The following is a 25167-nucleotide window of genomic DNA, read 5'->3' as shown; positions in this document are numbered from 1 at the left end:
ACCCTATTGGCTTTTGTAGCTGAAATGGGACTAGAACTCATCTCCTGGTGATTGGCCTAAAAGTAACCCTATTGGCTTTTGTAGCTGAAATGGGACTAGAACTCACTATCTCCTGGTGATTGGCCTAAAGTAACCCTATTGGCTTTCGTAGCTGAAATGGGACTAGAACTCATTATCTCCTGGTGATTGGCCTAAAAGTAACCCTATTGGCTTTCGTAGCTGAAATGGGACTAGAACTCATTATCTCCTGGTGATTGGCCTAAAGTAACCCTATTGGCTTTCGTAGCTGAAATGGGACTAGAACTCACTATCTCCTGGTGATTGGCCTAAAAGTAACCCTATTGGCTTTCGTAGCTGAAATGGGACTAGAACTCATTATCTCCTGGTGATTGGCCTAAAAGTAACCCTATTGGCTTTCGTAGCTGAAATGGGACTAGAACTCATTATCTCCTGGTGATTGGCCTAAAGTAACCCTATTGGCTTTCGTAGCTGAAATGGGACTAGAACTCACTATCTCCTGGTGATTGGCCTAAAAGTAACCCTATTGGCTTTCGTAGCTGAAATGGGACTAGAACTCATTATCTCCTGGTGATTGGCCTAAAAGTAACCCTATTGGCTTTCGTAGCTGAAATGGGACTAGAACTCACTATCTCCTGGTGATTGGCCTAAAAGTAACCCTATTGGCTTTTGTAGCTGAAATGGGACTAGAACTCATTATCTCCTGGTGATTGGCCTAAAAGTAACCCTATTGGCTTTCGTAGCTGAAATGGGACTAGAACTCATTATCTCCTTGTGATTGGCCTAAAAGTAACCCTATTGGCTTTTGTAGCTGAAATGGGACTAGAACTCACTATCTCCTGGAGATTGGCCTAAAGTAACCCTATTGGCTTTCGTAGCTGAAATGGGACTAGAACTCACTATCTCCTGGTGATTGGCCTAAAGTAACCCTATTGGCTTTCGTAGCTGAAATGGGACTAGAACTCATTATCTCCTGGTGATTGGCCTAAAGGTAACCCTATTGGCTTTCGTAGCTGAAATGGGACTAGAACTCACTAACTCCTGGTGATTGGCCTAAAAGTAACCCTATTGGCTTTCGTAGCTGAAATGGGACTAGAACTCACTAACTCCTGGTGATTGGCCTAAAAGTAACCCTATTGGCTTTCGTAGCTGAAATGGGACTAGAACTCACTAACTCCTGGTGATTGGCCTAAAAGTAACCCTATTGGCTTTTGTAGCTGAAATGGGACTAGAACTCATCTCCTGGTGATTGGCCTAAAAGTAACCCTATTGGCTTTTGTAGCTGAAATGGGACTAGAACTCACTATCTCCTGGTGATTGGCCTAAAGTAACCCTATTGGCTTTCGTAGCTGAAATGGGACTAGAACTCATTATCTCCTGGTGATTGGCCTAAAAGTAACCCTATTGGCTTTCGTAGCTGAAATGGGACTAGAACTCATTATCTCCTGGTGATTGGCCTAAAGTAACCCTATTGGCTTTCGTAGCTGAAATGGGACTAGAACTCACTATCTCCTGATGATTGGCCTAAAAGTAACCTTATTGGCTTTCGTAGCTGAAATGGGACTAGAACTCACTATCTCCTGGAGATTGGCCTAAAGTAACCCTATTGGCTTTCGTAGCTGAAATGGGACTAGAACTCACTATCTCCTGGTGATTTGCCTAAAAGTAACCCTATTGGCTTTCGTAGCTGAAATGGGACTAGAACTCACTATCTCCTGGTGATTGGCCTAAAAGTAACCCTATTGGCTATCGTACCTGAAATGGGACTAGAACACATTATCTCCTGGTGATTGGCCTAAAAGTAACCCTATTGGCTTTCGTAGCTGAAATGGGACTAGAACTCACTATCTCCTGGTGATTGGCCTAAAGTAACCCTATTGGCTTTCGTAGCTGAAATGGGACTAGAACTCATTATCTCCTGGTGATTGGCCTAAAAGTAACCCTATTGGCTTTCGTAGCTGAAATGGGACTAGAACTCACTAACTCCTGGTGATTTGCCTAAAAGTAACCCTATTGGCTTTCGTAGCTGAAATGGGACTAGAACTCATTATCTCCTGGTGATTGGCCTAAAAGTAACCCTATTGGCTTTCGTAGCTGAAATGGGACTAGAACTCATTATCTCCTGGTGATTGGCCTAAAAGTAACCCTATTGGCTTTCGTAGCTGAAATGGGACTCGAACTCACTATCTCCTGGTGATTTGCCTAAAAGTAACCCTATTGGCTTTCGTAGCTGAAATGGGACTAGAACTCACTATCTCCTGGTGATTGGCCTAAAAGTAACCCTATTGGCTTTTGTAGCTGAAATGGAACTAGAACTCACTATCTCCTGGTGATTGGCCTAAAAGTAACCCTATTGGCTTTCGTACCTGAAATGGGACTAGAACACATTATCTCCTGGTGATTGGCCTAAAAGTAACCCTATTGGCTTTCGTAGCTGAAATGGGACTAGAACTCACTATCTCCTGGTGATTGGCCTAAAGTAACCCTATTGGCTTTCGTAGCTGAAATGGGACTAGAACTCATTATCTCCTGGTGATTGGCCTAAAGGTAACCCTATTGGCTTTCGTAGCTGAAATGGGACTAGAACTCACTAACTCCTGGTGATTTGCCTAAAAGTAACCCTATTGGCTTTCGTAGCTGAAATGGGACTAGAACTCACTATCTCCTGGTGATTGGCCTAAAAGTAACCCTATTGGCTTTTGTAGCTGAAATGGGACTAGAACTCACTATCTCCTGGTGATTGGCCTAAAGTAACCCTATTGGCTTTCGTAGCTGAAATGGGACTAGAACTCATTATCTCCTGGTGATTGGCCTAAAAGTAACCCTATTGGCTTTCGTAGCTGAAATGGGACTAGAACTCATTATCTCCTTGTGATTGGCCTAAAAGTAACCCTATTGGCTTTTGTAGCTGAAATGGGACTAGAACTCACTATCTCCTGGAGATTGGCCTAAAGTAACCCTATTGGCTTTCGTAGCTGAAATGGGACTAGAACTCACTATCTCCTGGTGATTGGCCTAAAGTAACCCTATTGGCTTTCGTAGCTGAAATGGGACTAGAACTCATTATCTCCTGGTGATTGGCCTAAAGGTAACCCTATTGGCTTTCGTAGCTGAAATGGGACTAGAACTCACTAACTCCTGGTGATTGGCCTAAAAGTAACCCTATTGGCTTTCGTAGCTGAAATGGGACTAGAACTCATCTCCTGGTGATTGGCCTAAAAGTAACCCTATTGGCTTTTGTAGCTGAAATGGGACTAGAACTCACTATCTCCTGGTGATTGGCCTAAAAGTAACCCTATTGGCTTTCGTAGCTGAAATGGGACTAGAACTCATTATCTCCTTGTGATTGGCCTAAAAGTAACCCTATTGGCTTTCGTAGCTGAAATGGGACTAGAACTCACTATCTCCTGGAGATTGGCCTAAAGTAACCCTATTGGCTTTCGTAGCTGAAATGGGACTAGAACTCACTATCTCCTGGTGATTTGCCTAAAAGTAACCCTATTGGCTTTCGTAGCTGAAATGGGACTAGAACTCACTATCTCCTGGTGATTGGCCTAAAAGTAACCCTATTGGCTTTCGTACCTGAAATGGGACTAGAACACATTATCTCCTGGTGATTGGCCTAAAAGTAACCCTATTGGCTTTCGTAGCTGAAATGGGACTAGAACTCACTATCTCCTGGTGATTGGCCTAAAGTAACCCTATTGGCTTTCGTAGCTGAAATGGGACTAGAACTCATTATCTCCTGGTGATTGGCCTAAAGGTAACGCTATTGGCTTTCGTAGCTGAAATGGGACTAGAACTCACTAACTCCTGGTGATTTGCCTAAAAGTAACCCTATTGGCTTTCGTAGCTGAAATGGGACTAGAACTCATTATCTCCTGGTGATTGGCCTAAAAGTAACCCTATTGGCTTTCGTAGCTGAAATGGGACTAGAACTCATTATCTCCTGGTGATTGGCCTAAAAGTAACCCTATTGGCTTTCGTAGCTGAAATGGGACTCGAACTCACTATCTCCTGGTGATTGGCCTAAAAGTAACCCTATTGGCTTTCGTAGCTGAAATGGGACTAGAACTCACTATCTCCTGGTGATTGGCCTAAAAGTAACCCTATTGGCTTTCGTAGCTGAAATGGGACTAGAACTCACTAACTCCTGGTGATTTGCCTAAAAGTAACCCTATTGGCTTTCGTAGCTGAAATGGGATTAGAACTCACTATCTCCTGGTGATTGGCCTAAAAGTAACCCTATTGGCTTTTGTAGCTGAAATGGGACTAGAACTCATTATCTTCTGGTGATTGGCCTAAAAGTAACCCTATCGGCTTTCGTAGCTGAAATGGGACTAGAACTCACTATCTCCTGGTGATTGGCCTAAAGTAACCCTATTGGCTTTCGTAGCTGAAATGGGACTAGAACTCATTATCGCCTGGTGATTGGCCTAATAGTAACCCTATTGGCATTCGTAGCTGAAATGGGACTAGAACTCATTATCGCCTGGTGATTAGCCTAAAAGTAACCCTATTGGCTTTCGTAGCTGAAATGGGACTAGAACTCATTATCTCCTGGTGATTGGCCTAAAAGTAACCCTATTGGCTTTCGTAGCTGAAATGGGACTAGAACTCATTATCTCCTTGTGATTGGCCTAAAAGTAACCCTATTGGCTTTTGTAGCTGAAATGGGACTAGAACTCACTATCTCCTGGAGATTGGCCTAAAGTAACCCTATTGGCTTTCGTAGCTGAAATGGGACTAGAACTCACTATCTCCTGCTGATTTGCCTAAAAGTAACCCTATTGGCTTTCGTAGCTGAAATGGGACTAGAACTCACTATCTCCTGGTGATTGGCCTAAAAGTAACCCTATTGGCTTTTGTAGCTGAAATGGGACTAGAACTCACTATCTCCTGGTGATTGGCCTAAAAGTAACCCTATTGGCTTTCGTACCTGAAATGGGACTAGAACACATTATCTCTTGGTGATTGGCCTAAAAGTAACCCTATTGGCTTTCGTAGCTGAAATGGGACTAGAACTCACTATCTCCTGGTGATTGGCCTAAAGTAACCCTATTGGCTTTCGTAGCTGAAATGGGACTAGAACTCATTATCTCCTGGTGATTGGCCTAAAGGTAACCCTATTGGCTTTCGTAGCTGAAATGGGACTAGAACTCACTAACTCCTGGTGATTTGCCTAAAAGTAACCCTATTGGCTTTCGTAGCTGAAATGGGACTAGAACTCACTATCTCCTGGTGATTGGCCTAAAAGTACCCCTATTGGCTTTTGTAGCTGAAATGGGACTAGAACTCATTATCTCCTGGTGATTGGCCTAAAAGTAACCCTATCGGCTTTCGTAGCTGAAATGGGACTAGAACTCACTATCTCCTGGTGATTGGCCTAAAGTAACCCTATTGGCTTTCGTAGCTGAAATGGGACTAGAACTCATTATCGCCTGGTGATTGGCCTAAAAGTAACCCTATTGGCATTCGTAGCTGAAATGGGACTAGAACTCATTATCTCCTGGTGATTGGCCTAAAAGTAACCCTATTGGCTTTCGTAGCTGAAATGGGACTAGAACTCATTATCTCCTGGTGATTGGCCTAAAAGTAACCCTATTGGCTTTCGTAGCTGAAATGGGACTAGAACTCACTATCTCCTGGAGATTGGCCTAAAGTAACCCTATTGGCTTTCGTAGCTGAAATGGGACTAGAACTCACTATCTCCTGGAGATTGGCCTAAAAGTAACCATATTGGCTTTCGTAGCTGAAATGGGACTAGAACTCACTATCTCCTGGTGATTGGCCTAAAAGTAACCCTATTGGCTTTCGTAGCTGAAATGGGACTAGAACTCACTATCTCCTGGTGATTGGCCTAAAAGTAACCCTATTGGCTTTCATACCTGAAATGGGACTAGAACACATTATCTCCTGGTGATTGGCCTAAAAGTAACCCTATTGGCTTTCGTAGCTGAAATGGGACTAGAACTCACTATCTCCTGGTGATTGGCCTAAAGTAACCCTATTGGCTTTCGTAGCTGAAATGGGACTAGAACTCATTATCTCCTGGTGATTGGCCTAAAGGTAACCCTATTGGCTTTCGTAGCTGAAATGGGACTAGAACTCACTATCTCCTGGTGATTGGCCTAAAGTAACCCTATTGGCTTTCGTAGCTGAAATGGGACTAGAACTCATTATCGCCTGGTGATTGGCCTAAAAGTAACCCTATTGGCATTCGTAGCTGAAATGGGACTAGAACTCATTATCGCCTGGTGATTGGCCTAAAAGTAACCCTATTGGCTTTCGTAGCTGAAATGGGACTAGAACTCATTATCTCCTGGTGACTGGCCTAAAAGTAACCCTATTGGCTTTCGTAGCTGAAATGGGACTAGAACTCATTATCTCCTGGTGATTGGCCTAAAAGTAAGCCTATTGCCTTTCATAGCTGAAATGGGACTAGAACTCATTTTCTCCTGGTGATTGGCCTAAAAGTAACCCTATTGGCTTTCGTAGCTGAAATGGAACTAGAACTCACTATCTCCTGGTGATTGGCCTAAAGTAACCCTATTGGCTTTCGTAGCTGAAATGGGACTAGAACTCATTATCTCCTGGTGATTGGCCTAAAGGTAACCCTATTGGCTTTCGTAGCTGAAATGGGACTAGAACTCACTAACTCCTGGTGATTTGCCTAAAAGTAACCCTATTGGCTTTCGTAGCTGAAATGGGACTAGAACTCACTATCTCCTGGTGATTGGCCTAAAAGTAACCCTATTGGCTTTTGTAGCTGAAATGGGACTAGAACTCACTATCTCCTGGTGATTGGCCTAAAGTAACCCTATTGGCTTTCGTAGCTGAAATGGGACTAGAACTCATTATCTCCTGGTGATTGGCCTAAAAGTAACCCTATTGGCTTTCGTAGCTGAAATGGGACTAGAACTCATTATCTCCTTGTGATTGGCCTAAAAGTAACCCTATTGGCTTTTGTAGCTGAAATGGGACTAGAACTCACTATCTCCTGGAGATTGGCCTAAAGTAACCCTATTGGCTTTCGTAGCTGAAATGGGACTAGAACTCACTATCTCCTGGTGATTGGCCTAAAGTAACCCTATTGGCTTTCGTAGCTGAAATGGGACTAGAACTCATTATCTCCTGGTGATTGGCCTAAAGGTAACCCTATTGGCTTTCGTAGCTGAAATGGGACTAGAACTCACTAACTCCTGGTGATTGGCCTAAAAGTAACCCTATTGGCTTTCGTAGCTGAAATGGGACTAGAACTCACTAACTCCTGGTGATTGGCCTAAAAGTAACCCTATTGGCTTTTGTAGCTGAAATGGGACTAGAACTCATCTCCTGGTGATTGGCCTAAAAGTAACCCTATTGGCTTTTGTAGCTGAAATGGGACTAGAACTCACTATCTCCTGGTGATTGGCCTAAAAGTAACCCTATTGGCTTTCGTAGCTGAAATGGGACTAGAACTCATTATCTCCTTGTGATTGGCCTAAAAGTAACCCTATTGGCTTTCGTAGCTGAAATGGGACTAGAACTCACTATCTCCTGGAGATTGGCCTAAAGTAACCCTATTGGCTTTCGTAGCTGAAATGGGACTAGAACTCACTATCTCCTGGTGATTTGCCTAAAAGTAACCCTATTGGCTTTCGTAGCTGAAATGGGACTAGAACTCACTATCTCCTGGTGATTGGCCTAAAAGTAACCCTATTGGCTTTCGTACCTGAAATGGGACTAGAACACATTATCTCCTGGTGATTGGCCTAAAAGTAACCCTATTGGCTTTCGTAGCTGAAATGGGACTAGAACTCACTATCTCCTGGTGATTGGCCTAAAGTAACCCTATTGGCTTTCGTAGCTGAAATGGGACTAGAACTCATTATCTCCTGGTGATTGGCCTAAAGGTAACGCTATTGGCTTTCGTAGCTGAAATGGGACTAGAACTCACTAACTCCTGGTGATTTGCCTAAAAGTAACCCTATTGGCTTTCGTAGCTGAAATGGGACTAGAACTCATTATCTCCTGGTGATTGGCCTAAAAGTAACCCTATTGGCTTTCGTAGCTGAAATGGGACTAGAACTCATTATCTCCTGGTGATTGGCCTAAAAGTAACCCTATTGGCTTTCGTAGCTGAAATGGGACTCGAACTCACTATCTCCTGGTGATTGGCCTAAAAGTAACCCTATTGGCTTTCGTAGCTGAAATGGGACTAGAACTCACTATCTCCTGGTGATTGGCCTAAAAGTAACCCTATTGGCTTTCGTAGCTGAAATGGGACTAGAACTCACTAACTCCTGGTGATTTGCCTAAAAGTAACCCTATTGGCTTTCGTAGCTGAAATGGGACTAGAACTCTCTATCTCCTGGTGATTGGCCTAAAAGTAACCCTATTGGCTTTTGTAGCTGAAATGGGACTAGAACTCATTATCTTCTGGTGATTGGCCTAAAAGTAACCCTATCGGCTTTCGTAGCTGAAATGGGACTAGAACTCACTATCTCCTGGTGATTGGCCTAAAGTAACCCTATTGGCTTTCGTAGCTGAAATGGGACTAGAACTCATTATCGCCTGGTGATTGGCCTAATAGTAACCCTATTGGCATTCGTAGCTGAAATGGGACTAGAACTCATTATCGCCTGGTGATTAGCCTAAAAGTAACCCTATTGGCTTTCGTAGCTGAAATGGGATTAGAACTCATTATCTCCTGGTGATTGGCCTAAAAGTAATCCTATTGGCTTTCGTAGCTGAAATGGGACTAGAACTCATTATCTCCTTGTGATTGGCCTAAAAGTAACCCTATTGGCTTTTGTAGCTGAAATGGGACTAGAACTCACTATCTCCTGGAGATTGGCCTAAAGTAACCCTATTGGCTTTCGTAGCTGAAATGGGACTAGAACTCACTATCTCCTGCTGATTTGCCTAAAAGTAACCCTATTGGCTTTCGTAGCTGAAATGGGACTAGAACTCACTATCTCCTGGTGATTGGCCTAAAAGTAACCCTATTGGCTTTTGTAGCTGAAATGGGACTAGAACTCACTATCTCCTGGTGATTGGCCTAAAAGTAACCCTATTGGCTTTCGTACCTGAAATGGGACTAGAACACATTATCTCTTGGTGATTGGCCTAAAAGTAACCCTATTGGCTTTCGTAGCTGAAATGGGACTAGAACTCACTATCTCCTGGTGATTGGCCTAAAGTAACCCTATTGGCTTTCGTAGCTGAAATGGGACTAGAACTCATTATCTCCTGGTGATTGGCCTAAAGGTAACCCTATTGGCTTTCGTAGCTGAAATGGGACTAGAACTCACTAACTCCTGGTGATTTGCCTAAAAGTAACCCTATTGGCTTTCGTAGCTGAAATGGGACTAGAACTCACTATCTCCTGGTGATTGGCCTAAAAGTACCCCTATTGGCTTTTGTAGCTGAAATGGGACTAGAACTCATTATCTCCTGGTGATTGGCCTAAAAGTAACCCTATCGGCTTTCGTAGCTGAAATGGGACTAGAACTCACTATCTCCTGGTGATTGGCCTAAAGTAACCCTATTGGCTTTCGTAGCTGAAATGGGACTAGAACTCATTATCGCCTGGTGATTGGCCTAAAAGTAACCCTATTGGCATTCGTAGCTGAAATGGGACTAGAACTCATTATCTCCTGGTGATTGGCCTAAAAGTAACCCTATTGGCTTTCGTAGCTGAAATGGGACTAGAACTCATTATCTCCTGGTGATTGGCCTAAAAGTAACCCTATTGGCTTTCGTAGCTGAAATGGGACTAGAACTCACTATCTCCTGGAGATTGGCCTAAAGTAACCCTATTGGCTTTCGTAGCTGAAATGGGACTAGAACTCACTATCTCCTGGAGATTGGCCTAAAAGTAACCCTATTGGCTTTCGTAGCTGAAATGGGACTAGAACTCACTATCTCCTGGTGATTGGCCTAAAAGTAACCCTATTGGCTTTCGTAGCTGAAATGGGACTAGAACTCACTATCTCCTGGTGATTGGCCTAAAAGTAACCCTATTGGCTTTCATACCTGAAATGGGACTAGAACACATTATCTCCTGGTGATTGGCCTAAAAGTAACCCTATTGGCTTTCGTAGCTGAAATGGGACTAGAACTCACTATCTCCTGGTGATTGGCCTAAAGTAACCCTATTGGCTTTCGTAGCTGAAATGGGACTAGAACTCATTATCTCCTGGTGATTGGCCTAAAGGTAACCCTATTGGCTTTCGTAGCTGAAATGGGACTAGAACTCACTATCTCCTGGTGATTGGCCTAAAGTAACCCTATTGGCTTTCGTAGCTGAAATGGGACTAGAACTCATTATCGCCTGGTGATTGGCCTAAAAGTAACCCTATTGGCATTCGTAGCTGAAATGGGACTAGAACTCATTATCGCCTGGTGATTGGCCTAAAAGTAACCCTATTGGCTTTCGTAGCTGAAATGGGACTAGAACTCATTATCTCCTGGTGATTGGCCTAAAAGTAACCCTATTGGCTTTCGTAGCTGAAATGGGACTAGAACTCATTATCTCCTGGTGATTGGCCTAAAAGTAAGCCTATTGCCTTTCATAGCTGAAATGGGACTAGAACTCATTTTCTCCTGGTGATTGGCCTAAAAGTAACCCTATTGGCTTTCGTAGCTGAAATGGAACTAGAACTCATTTTCTCCTGGTGATTGGCCTAAAAGTAACCCTATTGGCTTTCGTAGCTGAAATGGGACTAGAACTCACTATCTCCTGCTGATTGGCCTAAAGTAACCCTATTGGCTTTCATAGCTGAAGCAGGACTAGAACTCACTATCTCCTGGTGATTGGCCTAAAGTAACCCTATTGGCTTTCGTAGCTGAAATGGGACTAGAACTCATTATCTCCTGGTGATTGGCCTAAAAGTAACCCTATTGGCTTTCGTAGCTGAAATGGGACTAGAACTCATTATCTCCTGGTGATTGGCTTAAAAGTAACCCTATTGGCTTTCGTAGCTGAAATGGGACTAGAACTCATTATCTCCTGGTGATTGGTCTAAAAGTAACCCTATTGGCTTTCGTAGCTGAAATGGGACTAGAACTCATTATCTCCTGGTGATTGGCCTAAAAGTAACCCTATTGGTTTCGTAGCTGAAATGGGACTAGAACTCACTATCTCCTGGTCATTGGCCTAAAGTAACCCTATTGGCTTTCGTAGCTGAAATGGGACTAGAACTCATTATCTCCTGGTCATTGGCCTAAAAGTAACCCTATTGGCTTTCGTAGCTGAACTGGGACTAGAACTCACTATCTCCTGGTGATTGGCCTAAAAGTAACCCTATTGGCTTTCGTAGCTGAAATGGGACTAGAACTCATTATCTCCTGGTGATTGGCCTAAAGGTAACCCTATTGGCATTCGTAGCTGAAATGGGACTAGAACTCATTATCTCCTGGTGATTGGCCTAAAAGTAACCCTATTGGCTTTCGTAGCTGAAATGGGACTAGAACTCATTATCTCCTTGTGATTGGCCTAAAGTAACCCTATTGGCTTTCGTAGCTGAAATGGGACTAGAACTCATTATCTCCTGGTGATTGGCCTAAAAGTAACCCTATTGCCTTTCATAGCTGAAATGGAACTAGAACTCATTATCTCCTGGTGATTGGCCTAAAAGTAACCCTATTGGCTTTCGTAGCTGAAATGGGACTAGAACTCACTATCTCCTGCTGATTGGCCTAAAGTAACCCTATTGGCTTTCATAGCTGAAGCAGGACTAGAACTCACTATCTCCTGGTGATTGGCCTAAAGTAACCCTATTGGCTTTCGTAGCTGAAATGGGACTAGAACTCATTATCTCCTGGTGATTGGCCTAAAAGTAACCCTATTGGCTTTCGTAGCTGAAATGGGACTAGAACTCATTATCTCCTGGTGATTGGCTTAAAAGTAACCCTATTGGCTTTCGTAGCTGAAATGGGACTAGAACTCATTATCTCCTGGTGATTGGTCTAAAAGTAACCCTATTGGTTTCGTAGCTGAAATGGGACTAGAACTCACTATCTCCTGGTCATTGGCCTAAAGTAACCCTATTGGCTTTCGTAGCTGAAATGGGACTAGAACTCATTATCTCCTAGTCATTGGCCTAAAAGTAACCCTATTGGCTTTCGTAGCTGAACTGGGACTAGAACTCACTATCTCCTGGTGATTGGCCTAAAAGTAACCCTATTGGCTTTCGTAGCTGAAATGGGACTAGAACTCACTATCTCCTGCTGATTGGCCTAAAGTAACCCTATTGGCTTTCGTAGCTGAAGCAGGACTAGAACTCACTATCTCCTGGTGATTGGCCTAAAGTAACCCTATTGGCTTTCGTAGCTGAAATGGGACTAGAACTCATTATCTCCTGGTGATTGGCCTAAAAGTAACCCTATTGGCTTTCGTAGCTGAAATGGGACTAGAACTCATTATCTCCTGGTGATTGGCTTAAAAGTAACCCTATTGGCTTTCGTAGCTGAAATGGGACTAGAACTCATTATCTCCTGGTGATTGGCCTAAAAGTAACCCTATTGGTTTCGTAGCTGAAATGGGACTAGAACTCACTATCTCCTGGTCATTGGCCTAAAGTAACCCTATTGGCTTTCGTAGCTGAAATGGGACTAGAACTCATTATCTCCTAGTCATTGGCCTAAAAGTAACCCTATTGGCTTTCGTAGCTGAACTGGGACTAGAACTCACTATCTCCTGGTGATTGGCCTAAAAGTAACCCTATTGGCTTTCGTAGCTGAAATGGGACTAGAACTCATTATCTCCTGGTGATTGGCCTAAAAGTAACCCTATTGGCTTTCGTAGCTGAAATGGGACTAGAACTCATTATCTCCTGGTGATTGGCCTAAAAGAAACCCTATTGGCTTTCGTAGCTGAAATGGGACTAGAACTCATTATCTCCTGGTGATTGGCCTAAAAGTAACCCTATTGGCTTTCGTAGCTGAAATGGGACTAGAACTCATTATCTCCTGGTGATTGGCTTAAAAGTAACCCTATTGGCTTTCGTAGCTGAAATGGGACTAGAACTCATTATCTCCTGGTGATTGGCCTAAAAGTAACCCTATTGGCTTTCATAGCTGAAGTGGGACTAGAACTCATTATCTCCTGGTGATTGGCTTAAAAGTAACCCTATTGGCTTTCATAGCTGAAATGGGACTAGAACTCATTATCTCCCGGTGATTGGCCTAAAAGTAACCCTATTGGCTTTCGTAGCTGAAATGGGACTAGAACTCATTATCTCCTTGTGATTGGCCTAAAGTAACCCTATTGGCTTTCGTAGCTGAAATGGGACTAGAACTCATTATCTCCTGGTGATTGGCCTAAAAGTAACCCTATTGGCTTTCGTAGCTGAAATGGGACTAGATCTCATTATCTCCTGGTGATTTGCCTAAAGTAACCCTATTGGCTTTCACAGCTAAAATGGGACTAGAACTCATTATCTCCTGGTGATTGGCCTAAAGGTAACCCTATTGGCTTTCGTAGCTGAAATGGGACTAGAACTCATTATCTCCTGGTGATTGACCTAAAGTAACCCTATTGGCTTTCGTAGCTGAAATGGGACTAGAACTTATTATCTCATGGTGATTGGCCAAAAAGTAACCCTATTGGCTTTCGTAGCTGATATGGGACTAGAACTCATTATCTCCTGGTGATTGGCCTAAAAGTAACCCTATTGGCTTTCGTAGCTGAAATGGGACTAGAACTCACTATCTCCTGCTGATTGGCCTAAAGTAACCCTATTGGCTTTCATAGCTGAAGCAGGACTAGAACTCACTATCTCCTGGTGATTGGCCTAAAGTAACCCTATTGGCTTTCGTAGCTGAAATGGGACTAGAACTCATTATCTCCTGGTGATTGGCCTAAAAGTAACCCTATTGGCTTTCGTAGCTGAAATGGGACTAGAACTCACTATCTCCTGGTGATTGGCTTAAAAGTAACCCTATTGGCTTTCGTAGCTGAAATGGGACTAGAACTCATTATCTCCTGGTGATTGGTCTAAAAGTAACCCTATTGGCTTTCGTAGCTGAAATGGGACTAGAACTCATTATCTCCTGGTGATTGGCCTAAAAGTAACCCTATTGGTTTCGTAGCTGAAATGGGACTAGAACTCACTATCTCCTGGTCATTGGCCTAAAGTAACCCTATTGGCTTTCGTAGCTGAAATGGGACTAGAACTCATTATCTCCTAGTCATTGGCCTAAAAGTAACCCTATTGGCTTTCGTAGCTGAACTGGGACTAGAACTCACTATCTCCTGGTGATTGGCCTAAAAGTAACCCTATTGGCTTTCATAGCTGAAATGGGACTAGAACTCATTATCTCCTGGTGATTGGCCTAAAAGTAACCCTGTTGGCTTTCGTAGCTGAAATGGGACTAGAACTCATTATCTCCTGGTGATTGGCCTAAAAGAAACCCTATTGGCTTTTGTAGCTGAAATGGGACTAGAACTCATTATCTCCTGGTGATTGGCCTAAAAGTAACCCTATTGGCTTTCATAGCTGAAATGGGACTAGAACTCATTATCTCCTGGTGATTGGCTTAAAAGTAACCCTATTGGCTTTCGTAGCTGAAATGGGACTAGAACTCATTATCTCCTGGTGATTGGCCTAAAAGTAACCCTATTGGCTTTCATAGCTGAAGTGGGACTAGAACTCATTATCTCCTGGTGATTGGCTTAAAAGTAACCCTATTGGCTTTCGTAGCTGAAATGGGACTAGAACTCATTATCTCCCGGTGATTGGCCTAAAAGTAACCCTATTGGCTTTCGTAGCTGAAATGGGACTAGAACTCATTATCTCCTTGTGATTGGCCTAAAGTAACCCTATTGGCTTTCGTAGCTGAAATGGGACTAGAACTCATTATCTCCTGGTGATTGGCCTAAAAGTAACCCTATTGGCTTTCGCAGCTGAAATGGGACTAGATCTCATTATCTCCTGGTGATTTGCCTAAAGTAACCCTATTGGCTTTCACAGCTAAAATGGGACTAGAACTCATTATCTCCTGGTGATTGGCCTAAAGGTAACCCTATTGGCTTTCGTAGCTGAAATGGGACTAGAACTCATTATCTCCTGGTGATTGACCTAAAGTAACCCTATTGGCTTTCGTAGCTGAAATGGGACTAGAACTCATTATCTCCTGCTGATTGGCCTAAAGTAACCCTATTGGCTTTCATAGCTGAAGCAGGACTAGAACTCACTATCTCCTGGTGATTGGCCTAAAGTAACCCTATTGGCTTTCGTAGCTGAAATGGGACTAGAACTCATTATCTCCTGGTGATTGGCCTAAAAGTAACCCTATTGGCTTTCGTAGCTGAAATGGGACTAGAACTCATTATCTCCTGGTGATTGGCTTAAAAGTAACCCTATTGGCTTTCGTAGCTGAAATGGGACTAGAACTCATTATCTCCTGGTGATTGGTCTAAAAGTAACCCTATTGGCTTTCGTAGCTGAAATGGGACTAGAACTCATTATCTCCTGGTGATTGGCCTAAAAGTAACCCTATTGGTTTCGTAGCTGAAATGGGACTAGAACTCACTATCTCCTGGTCATTGGCCTAAAGTAACCCTATTGGCTTTCGTAGCTGAAATGGGACTAGAACTCACTATCTCCTGGTGATTGGCCTAAAAGTAACCCTATTGGCTTTCATAGCTGAAATGGGACTAGAACTCATTATCTCCTGGTGATTGGCCTAAAAGTAACCCTGTTGGCTTTCGTAGCTGAAATGGGACTAGAACTCATTATCTCCTGGTGATTGGCCTAAAAGAAACCCTATTGGCTTTTGTAGCTGAAATGGGACTAGAACTCATTATCTCCTGGTGATTGGCCTAAAAGTAACCCTATTGGCTTTCATAGCTGAAATGGGACTAGAACTCATTATCTCCTGGTGATTGGCTTAAAAGTAACCCTATTGGCTTTCGTAGCTGAAATGGGACTAGAACTCATTATCTCCTGGTGATTGGCCTAAAAGTAACCCTATTGGCTTTCATAGCTGAAGTGGGACTAGAACTCATTATCTCCTGGTGATTGGCTTAAAAGTAACCCTATTGACTTTCGTAGCTGAAATGGGACTAGAACTCATTATCTCCCGGTGATTGGCCTAAAAGTAACCCTATTGGCTTTCGTAGCTGAAATGGGACTAGAACTCATTATCTCCTTGTGATTGGCCTAAAGTAACCCTATTGGCTTTCGTAGCTGAAATGGGACTAGAACTCATTATCTCCTGGTGATTGGCCTAAAAGTAACCCTATTGGCTTTCGCAGCTGAAATGGGACTAGATCTCATTATCTCCTGGTGATTTGCCTAAAGTAACCCTATTGGCTTTCACAGCTAAAATGGGACTAGAACTCATTATCTCCTGGTGATTGGCCTAAAGGTAACCCTATTGGCTTTCGTAGCTGAAATGGGACTAGAACTCATTATCTCCTGGTGATTGACCTAAAGTAACCCTATTGGCTTTCGTAGCTGAAATGGGACTAGAACTTATTATCTCATGGTGATTGGCCAAAAAGTAACCCTATTGGCTTTCGTAGCTGAAATGGGACTAGAACTCATTATCTCCTGGTGATTGGCCTAAAAGTAACCCTATTGGCTTTCGTAGCTGAAATGGGACTAGAACTCACTATCTCCTGCTGATTGGCCTAAAGTAACCCTATTGGCTTTCATAGCTGAAGCAGGACTAGAACTCACTATCTCCTGGTGATTGGCCTAAAGTAACCCTATTGGCTTTCGTAGCTGAAATGGGACTAGAACTCATTATCTCCTGGTGATTGGCCTAAAAGTAACCCTATTGGCTTTCGTAGCTGAAATGGGACTAGAACTCATTATCTCCTGGTGATTGGCTTAAAAGTAACCCTATTGGCTTTCGTAGCTGAAATGGGACTAGAACTCATTATCTCCTGGTGATTGGTCTAAAAGTAACCCTATTGGCTTTCGTAGCTGAAATGGGACTAGAACTCATTATCTCCTGGTGATTGGCCTAAAAGTAACCCTATTGGTTTCGTAGCTGAAATGGGACTAGAACTCACTATCTCCTGGTCATTGGCCTAAAGTAATCCTATTGGCTTTCGTAGCTGAAATGGGACTAGAACTCATTATCTCCTAGTCATTGGCCTAAAAGTAACCCTATTGGCTTTCGTAGCTGAACTGGGACTAGAACTCACTATCTCCTGGTGATTGGCCTAAAAGTAACCCTATTGGCTTTCATAGCTGAAATGGGACTAGAACTCATTATCTCCTGGTGATTGGCCTAAAAGTAACACTATTGGCTTTCGTAGCTGAAATGGGACTAGAACTCATTATCTCCTGGTGATTGGCCTAAAAGAAACCCTATTGGCTTTCGTAGCTGAAATGGGACTAGAACTCATTATCTCCTGGTGATTGGCCTAAAAGTAACCCTATTGGCTTTCATAGCTGAAATGGGACTAGAACTCATTATCTCCTGGTGATTGGCTTAAAAGTAACCCTATTGGCTTTCGTAGCTGAAATGGGACTAGAACTCATTATCTCCTGGTGATTGGCCTAAAAGAAACCCTATTGGCTTTTGTAGCTGAAATGGGACTAGAACTCATTATCTCCTGGTGATTGGCCTAAAAGTAACCCTATTGGCTTTCATAGCTGAAATGGGACTAGAACTCATTATCTCCTGGTGATTGGCTTAAAAGTAACCCTATTGGCTTTCGTAGCTGAAATGGGACTAGAACTCATTATCTCCTGGTGATTGGCCTAAAAGTAACCCTATTGGCTTTCATAGCTGAAGTGGGACTAGAACTCATTATCTCCTGGTGATTGGCTTAAAAGTAACCCTATTGGCTTTCGTAGCTGAAATGGGACTAGAACTCATTATCTCCCGGTGATTGGCCTAAAAGTAACCCTATTGGCTTTCGTAGCTGAAATGGGACTAGAACTCATTATCTCCTTGTGATTGGCCTAAAGTAACCCTATTGGCTTTCGTAGCTGAAATGGGACTAGAACTCATTATCTCCTGGTGATTGGCCTAAAAGTAACCCTATTGGCTTTCGTAGCTGAAATGGGACTAGATCTCATTATCTCCTGGTGATTTGCCTAAAGTAACCCTATTGGCTTTCACAGCTAAAATGGGACTAGAACTCATTATCTCCTGGTGATTGGCCTAAAGGTAACCCTATTGGCTTTCGTAGCTGAAATGGGACTAGAACTCATTATCTCCTGGTGATTGACCTAAAGTAACCCTATTGGCTTTCGTAGCTGAAATGGGACTAGAACTTATTATCTCATGGTGATTGGCCAAAAAGTAACCCTATTGGCTTTCGTAGCTGAAATGGGACTAGAACTCATTATCTCCTGGTGATTGGCCTAAAAGTAACCCTATTGGCTTTCGTAGCTGAAATGGGACTAGAACTCACTATCTCCTGCTGATTGGCCTAAAGTAACCCTATTGGCTTTCATAGCTGAAGCAGGACTAGAACTCACTATCTCCTGGTGATTGGCCTAAAGTAACCCTATTGGCTTTCGTAGCTGAAATGGGACTAGAACTCATTATCTCCTGGTGATTGGCCTAAAAGTAACCCTATTGGCTTTCGTAGCTGAAATGGGACTAGAACTCATTATCTCCTGGTGATTGGCTTAAAAGTAACCCTATTGGCTTTCGTAGCTGAAATGGGACTAGAACTCATTATCTCCTGGTGATTGGTCTAAAAGTAACCCTATTGGCTTTCGTAGCTGAAATGGGACTAGAACTCATTATCTCCTGGTGATTGGCCTAAAAGTAACCCTATTGGTTTCGTAGCTGAAATGGGACTAGAACTCACTATCTCCTGGTCATTGGCCTAAAGTAACCCTATTGGCTTTCGTAGCTGAAATGGGACTAGAACTCATTATATCCTAGTCATTGGCCTAAAAGTAACCCTATTGGCTTTCGTAGCTGAACTGGGACTAGAACTCACTATCTCCTGGTGATTGGCCTAAAAGTAACCCTATTGGCTTTCATAGCTGAAATGGGACTAGAACTCATTATCTCCTGGTGATTGGCCTAAAAGTAACCCTATTGGCTTTCGTAGCTGAAATGGGACTAGAACTCATTATCTCCTGGTGATTGGCCTAAAAGAAACCCTATTGGCTTTCGTAGCTGAAATGGGACTAGAACTCATTATCTCCTGGTGATTGGCCTAAAAGTAACCCTATTGGCTTTCATAGCTGAAATGGGACTAGAACTCATTATCTCCTGGTGATTGGCTTAAAAGTAACCCTATTGGCTTTCGTAGCTGAAATGGGACTAGAACTCATTATCTCCTGGTGATTGGCCTAAAAGTAACCCTATTGGCTTTCATAGCTGAAGTGGGACTAGAACTCATTATCTCCTGGTGATTGGCTTAAAAGTAACCCTATTGGCTTTCATAGCTGAAATGGGACTAGAACTCATTATCTCCCGGTGATTGGCCTAAAAGTAACCCTATTGGCTTTCGTAGCTGAAATGGGACTAGAACTCATTATCTCCTTGTGATTGGCCTAAAGTAACCCTATTGGCTTTCGTAGCTGAAATGGGACTAGAACTCATTATCTCCTGGTGATTGGCCTAAAAGTAACCCTATTGGCTTTCGTAGCTGAAATGGGACTAGATCTCATTATCTCCTGGTGATTTGCCTAAAGTAACCCTATTGGCTTTCACAGCTAAAATGGGACTATAACTCATTATCTCCTGGTGATTGGCCTAAAGGTAACCCTATTGGCTTTCGTAGCTGAAATGGGACTAGAACTCATTATCTCCTGGTGATTGACCTAAAGTAACCCTATTGGCTTTCGTAGCTGAAATGGGACTAGAACTTATTATCTCATGGTGATTGGCCAAAAAGTAACCCTATTGGCTTTCGTAGCTGAAATGGGACTAGAACTCATTATCTCCTGGTGATTGGCCTAAAAGTAACCCTATTGGCTTTCGTACCTGAAATGGGACTAGAACTCACTATCTCCTGGTGATTGGCCTAAAGTAACCCTATTGGCTTTCATAGCTGAAGCAGGACTAGAACTCACTATCTCCTGGTGATTGGCCTAAAAGTAACCCTATTGGCTTTCGTAGCTGAAATGGGACTAGAACTCATTATCTCCTGGTGATTGGCCTAAAAGAAACCCTATTGGCTTTCGTAGCTGAAATGGGACTAGAACTCATTATCTCCTGGTGATTGGCCTAAAAGTAACCCTATTGGCTTTCATAGCTGAAATGGGACTAGAACTCATTATCTCCTGGTGATTGGCTTAAAAGTAACCCTATTGGCTTTCGTAGCTGAAATGGGACTAGAACTCATTATCTCCTGGTGATTTGCCTAAAGTAACCCTATTGGCTTTCACAGCTAAAATGGGACTAGAACTCATTATCTCCTGGTGATTGGCCTAAAGGTAACCCTATTGGCTTTCGTAGCTGAAATGGGACTAGAACTCATTATCTCCTGGTGATTGACCTAAAGTAACCCTATTGGCTTTCGTAGCTGAAATGGGACTAGAACTCATTATCTCCTGGTGATTGGCTTAAAAGTAACCCTATTGGCTTTCGTAGCTGAAATGGGACTAGAACTCACTATCTCCTGGTGATTGGCCTAAAGTAATCCTATTGGCTTTCATAGCTGAAGCGGGACTAGAACTCACTATCTCCTGGTGATTGGCCTAAAGTAACCCTATTGGCTTTCGTAGCTGAAATGGGACTAGAACTCATTATCTCCTGGTGATTGGCCTAAAAGTAACCCTATTGGCTTTCGTAGCTGAAATGGGACTAGAACTCATTATCTCCTGGTGATTGGCCTAAAAGTAACCCTATTAGTTTTCGTAGCTGAAATGGGACTAGATCTCACTATCTCCTGGTGATTTGCCTAAAGTAACCCTATTGGCTTTCACAGCTAAAATGGGACTAGAACTCATTATCTCCTGGTGATTGGCCTAAAAGTAACCCTATTGGCTTTCGTAGCTGAAATGGGACTAGAACTCATTATCTCCTGGTGATTGACCTAAAAGTAACCCTATTGGCTTTCGTAGCTGAAATGGGACTAGAACTCATTATCTCCTAGTGATTGGCCTAAAAGTAACCCTATTGGCTTTCGTAGCTGAAATGGGACTAGAACTCACTATCTCCTGGTGATTGGCCTAAAAGTAACCCTATTGGCTTTCGTAGCTGAAATGGGACTAGAACTCACTATCTTCTGGTGATTGGCCTAAAGTAACCCTATTGGCTTTCGTAGCTGAAATGGGACTAGAACTCATTATCTCCTGGTGATTTGCCTAAAGTAACCCTATTGGCTTTCACAGCTGAAATGGGACTAGAACTCATTATCTCCTGGTGATTGGCCTAAAGGTAACCCTATTGGCTTTCGTAGCTGAAATGGGACTAGAACTCATTATCTCCTGGTGATTGACCTAAAGTAACCCTATTGGCTTTCGTAGCTGAAATGGGACTAGAACTCATTATCTCCTGTTGATTGGCCTAAAAGTAACCCTATTGGCTTTCGTAGCTGAAATGGGACTAGAACTCATTATCTCCTGGTGATTGGCCTAAAAGTAACCCTATTGGCTTTCGTAGCTGCAATGGGACTAGAACTCACTATCTCCTGGTGATTGGCCTAAAGTAACCCTACTGGCTTTCGTAGCTGAAATGGGACTAGAACTCATTATCTCCTGGTGATTGGCCTAAAAGTAACCCTATTGGCTTTCGTAGCTGAAATGGGACTAGAACTCATTATCTCCTGGTGATTGGCCTAAAAGTAACCCTATTAGTTTTCGTAGCTGAAATGGGACTAGATCTCACTATCTCCTGGTGATTTGCCTAAAGTAACCCTATTGGCTTTCACAGCTAAAATGGGACTAGAACTCATTATCTCCTGGTGATTGGCCTAAAAGTAACCCTATTGGCTTTCGTAGCTGAAATGGGACTAGAACTCATTATCTCCTGGTGATTGACCTAAAAGTAACCCTATTGGCTTTCGTAGCTGAAATGGGACTAGAACTCATTATCTCCTGGTGATTGGCCTAAAAGTAACCCTATTGGCTTTCGTAGCTGAAATGGGACTAGAACTCACTATCTCCTGGTGATTGGCCTAAAAGTAACCCTATTGGCTTTCGTAGCTGAAATGGGACTAGAACTCACTATCTTCTGGTGATTGGCCTAAAGTAACCCTATTGGCTTTCGTAGCTGAAATGGGACTAGAACTCATTATCTCCTGGTGATTTGCCTAAAGTAACCCTATTGGCTTTCACAGCTAAAATGGGACTAGAACTCATTATCTCCTGGTGATTGTCCTAAAGGTAACCCTATTGGCTTTCGTAGCTGAAATGGGACTAGAACTCATTATCTCCTGGTGATTGACCTAAAGTAACCCTATTGGCTTTCGTAGCTGAAATGGGACTAGAACTCATTATCTCCTGTTGATTGGCCTAAAAGTAACCCTATTGGCTTTCGTAGCTGAAATGGGACTAGAACTCATTATCTCCTGGTGATTGCCCTAAAAGTAACCCTATTGGCTTTCGTAGCTGAAATGGGACTAGAACTCACTATCTCCTGGTGATTGGCCTAAAGTAACCCTATTGGCTTTCGTAGCTGAAATGGGACTAGAACTCATTATCTCCTGGTGATTGGCCTAAAAGTAACCCTATTGGCTTTCGTAGCTGAAATGGGACTAGAACTCATTATCTCCTGGTGATTGGCCTAAAGTAACCCTATTGGCTTTCGTAGCTGAAATGGGACTAGAACTCACTATCTCCTGGTGATTGGCCTAAAAGTAACCCTATTGGCTTTCGTAGCTGAAATGGGACTAGAACTCATTACCTCCTGGTGATTGGCCTAAAAGTAACCCTATTGGCTTTCGTAGCTGAAATGGGACTAGAACTCACTATCTCCTGGTGATTGGCCTAAAAGTAACCCTATTGGCTTTTGTAGCTGAAATGGGACTAGAACTCATTATCTCCTGGTGATTGGCCTAAAAGTAACCCTATTGGCTTTCGTAGCTGAAATGGGACTAGAACTCATTATCTCCTTGTGATTGGCCTAAAAGTAACCCTATTGGCTTTTGTAGCTGAAATGGGACTAGAACTCACTATCTCCTGGAGATTGGCCTAAAGTAACCCTATTGGCTTTCGTAGCTGAAATGGGACTAGAACTCACTATCTCCTGGTGATTGGCCTAAAGTAACCCTATTGGCTTTCGTAGCTGAAATGGGACTAGAACTCATTATCTCCTGGTGATTGGCCTAAAGGTAACCCTATTGGCTTTCGTAGCTGAAATGGGACTAGAACTCACTAACTCCTGGTGATTGGCCTAAAAGTAACCCTATTGGCTTTCGTAGCTGAAATGGGACTAGAACTCACTAACTCCTGGTGATTGGCCTAAAAGTAACCCTATTGGCTTTTGTAGCTGAAATGGGACTAGAACTCATCTCCTGGTGATTGGCCTAAAAGTAACCCTATTGGCTTTCGTAGCTGAAATGGGACTAGAACTCATTATCTCCTTGTGATTGGCCTAAAAGTAACCCTATTGGCTTTTGTAGCTGAAATGGGACTAGAACTCACTATCTCCTGGAGATTGGCCTAAAGTAACCCTATTGGCTTTCGTAGCTGAAATGGGACTAGAACTCACTATCTCCTGGTGATTGGCCTAAAGTAACCCTATTGGCTTTCGTAGCTGAAATGGGACTAGAACTCATTATCTCCTGGTGATTGGCCTAAAGGTAACCCTATTGGCTTTCGTAGCTGAAATGGGACTAGAACTCACTAACTCCTGGTGATTGGCCTAAAAGTAACCCTATTGGCTTTCGTAGCTGAAATGGGACTAGAACTCACTAACTCCTGGTGATTGGCCTAAAAGTAACCCTATTGGCTTTTGTAGCTGAAATGGGACTAGAACTCATCTCCTGGTGATTGGCCTAAAAGTAACCCTATTGGCTTTTGTAGCTGAAATGGGACTAGAACTCACTATCTCCTGGTGATTGGCCTAAAGTAACCCTATTGGCTTTCGTAGCTGAAATGGGACTAGAACTCATTATCTCCTGGTGATTGGCCTAAAAGTAACCCTATTGGCTTTCGTAGCTGAAATGGGACTAGAACTCATTATCTCCTTGTGATTGGCCTAAAAGTAACCCTATTGGCTTTCGTAGCTGAAATGGGACTAGAACTCACTATCTCCTGGAGATTGGCCTAAAGTAACCCTATTGGCTTTCGTAGCTGAAATGGGACTAGAACTCACTATCTCCTGGTGATTTGCCTAAAAGTAACCCTATTGGCTTTCGTAGCTGAAATGGGACTAGAACTCACTATCTCCTGGTGATTGGCCTAAAAGTAACCCTATTGGCTTTCGTACCTGAAATGGGACTAGAACACATTATCTCCTGGTGATTGGCCTAAAAGTAACCCTATTGGCTTTCGTAGCTGAAATGGGACTAGAACTCACTATCTCCTGGTGATTGGCCTAAAGTAACCCTATTGGCTTTCGTAGCTGAAATGGGACTAGAACTCATTATCTCCTGGTGATTGGCCTAAAGGTAACGCTATTGGCTTTCGTAGCTGAAATGGGACTAGAACTCACTAACTCCTGGTGATTTGCCTAAAAGTAACCCTATTGGCTTTCGTAGCTGAAATGGGACTAGAACTCATTATCTCCTGGTGATTGGCCTAAAAGTAACCCTATTGGCTTTCGTAGCTGAAATGGGACTAGAACTCATTATCTCCTGGTGATTGGCCTAAAAGTAACCCTATTGGCTTTCGTAGCTGAAATGGGACTAGAACTCACTATCTCCTGGTGATTGGCCTAAAAGTAACCCTATTGGCTTTCGTAGCTGAAATGGGACTAGAACTCACTAACTCCTGGTGATTTGCCTAAAAGTAACCCTATTGGCTTTCGTAGCTGAAATGGGACTAGAACTCACTATCTCCTGGTGATTGGCCTAAAAGTACCCCTATTGGCTTTTGTAGCTGAAATGGGACTAGAACTCATTATCTTCTGGTGATTGGCCTAAAAGTAACCCTATCGGCTTTCGTAGCTGAAATGGGACTAGAACTCACTATCTCCTGGTGATTGGCCTAAAGTAACCCTATTGGCTTTCGTAGCTGAAATGGGACTAGAACTCATTATCGCCTGGTGATTGGCCTAATAGTAACCCTATTGGCATTCGTAGCTGAAATGGGACTAGAACTCATTATCGCCTGGTGATTAGCC

At 42.9% G+C, this 25167-nt stretch overlaps 1 protein-coding gene across 1 annotated transcript in view; it reads right to left on the bottom strand.

The window, feature by feature from the left end:
- The window catches only part of SLC29A2 (solute carrier family 29 member 2), a 136330-nt gene that overhangs the window by 39169 nt on the left and 71994 nt on the right, over positions 1-25167 (bottom strand). The window lies entirely within an intron of this gene.

Source organism: Erythrolamprus reginae, chromosome 13, assembly GCF_031021105.1.
Source record: "Erythrolamprus reginae isolate rEryReg1 chromosome 13, rEryReg1.hap1, whole genome shotgun sequence".
NCBI lineage: Eukaryota > Metazoa > Chordata > Lepidosauria > Squamata > Dipsadidae > Erythrolamprus > Erythrolamprus reginae.
Note: the sequence above shows the minus strand (reverse complement) of the source record. Positions and strands in the feature narration are given on the sequence as shown.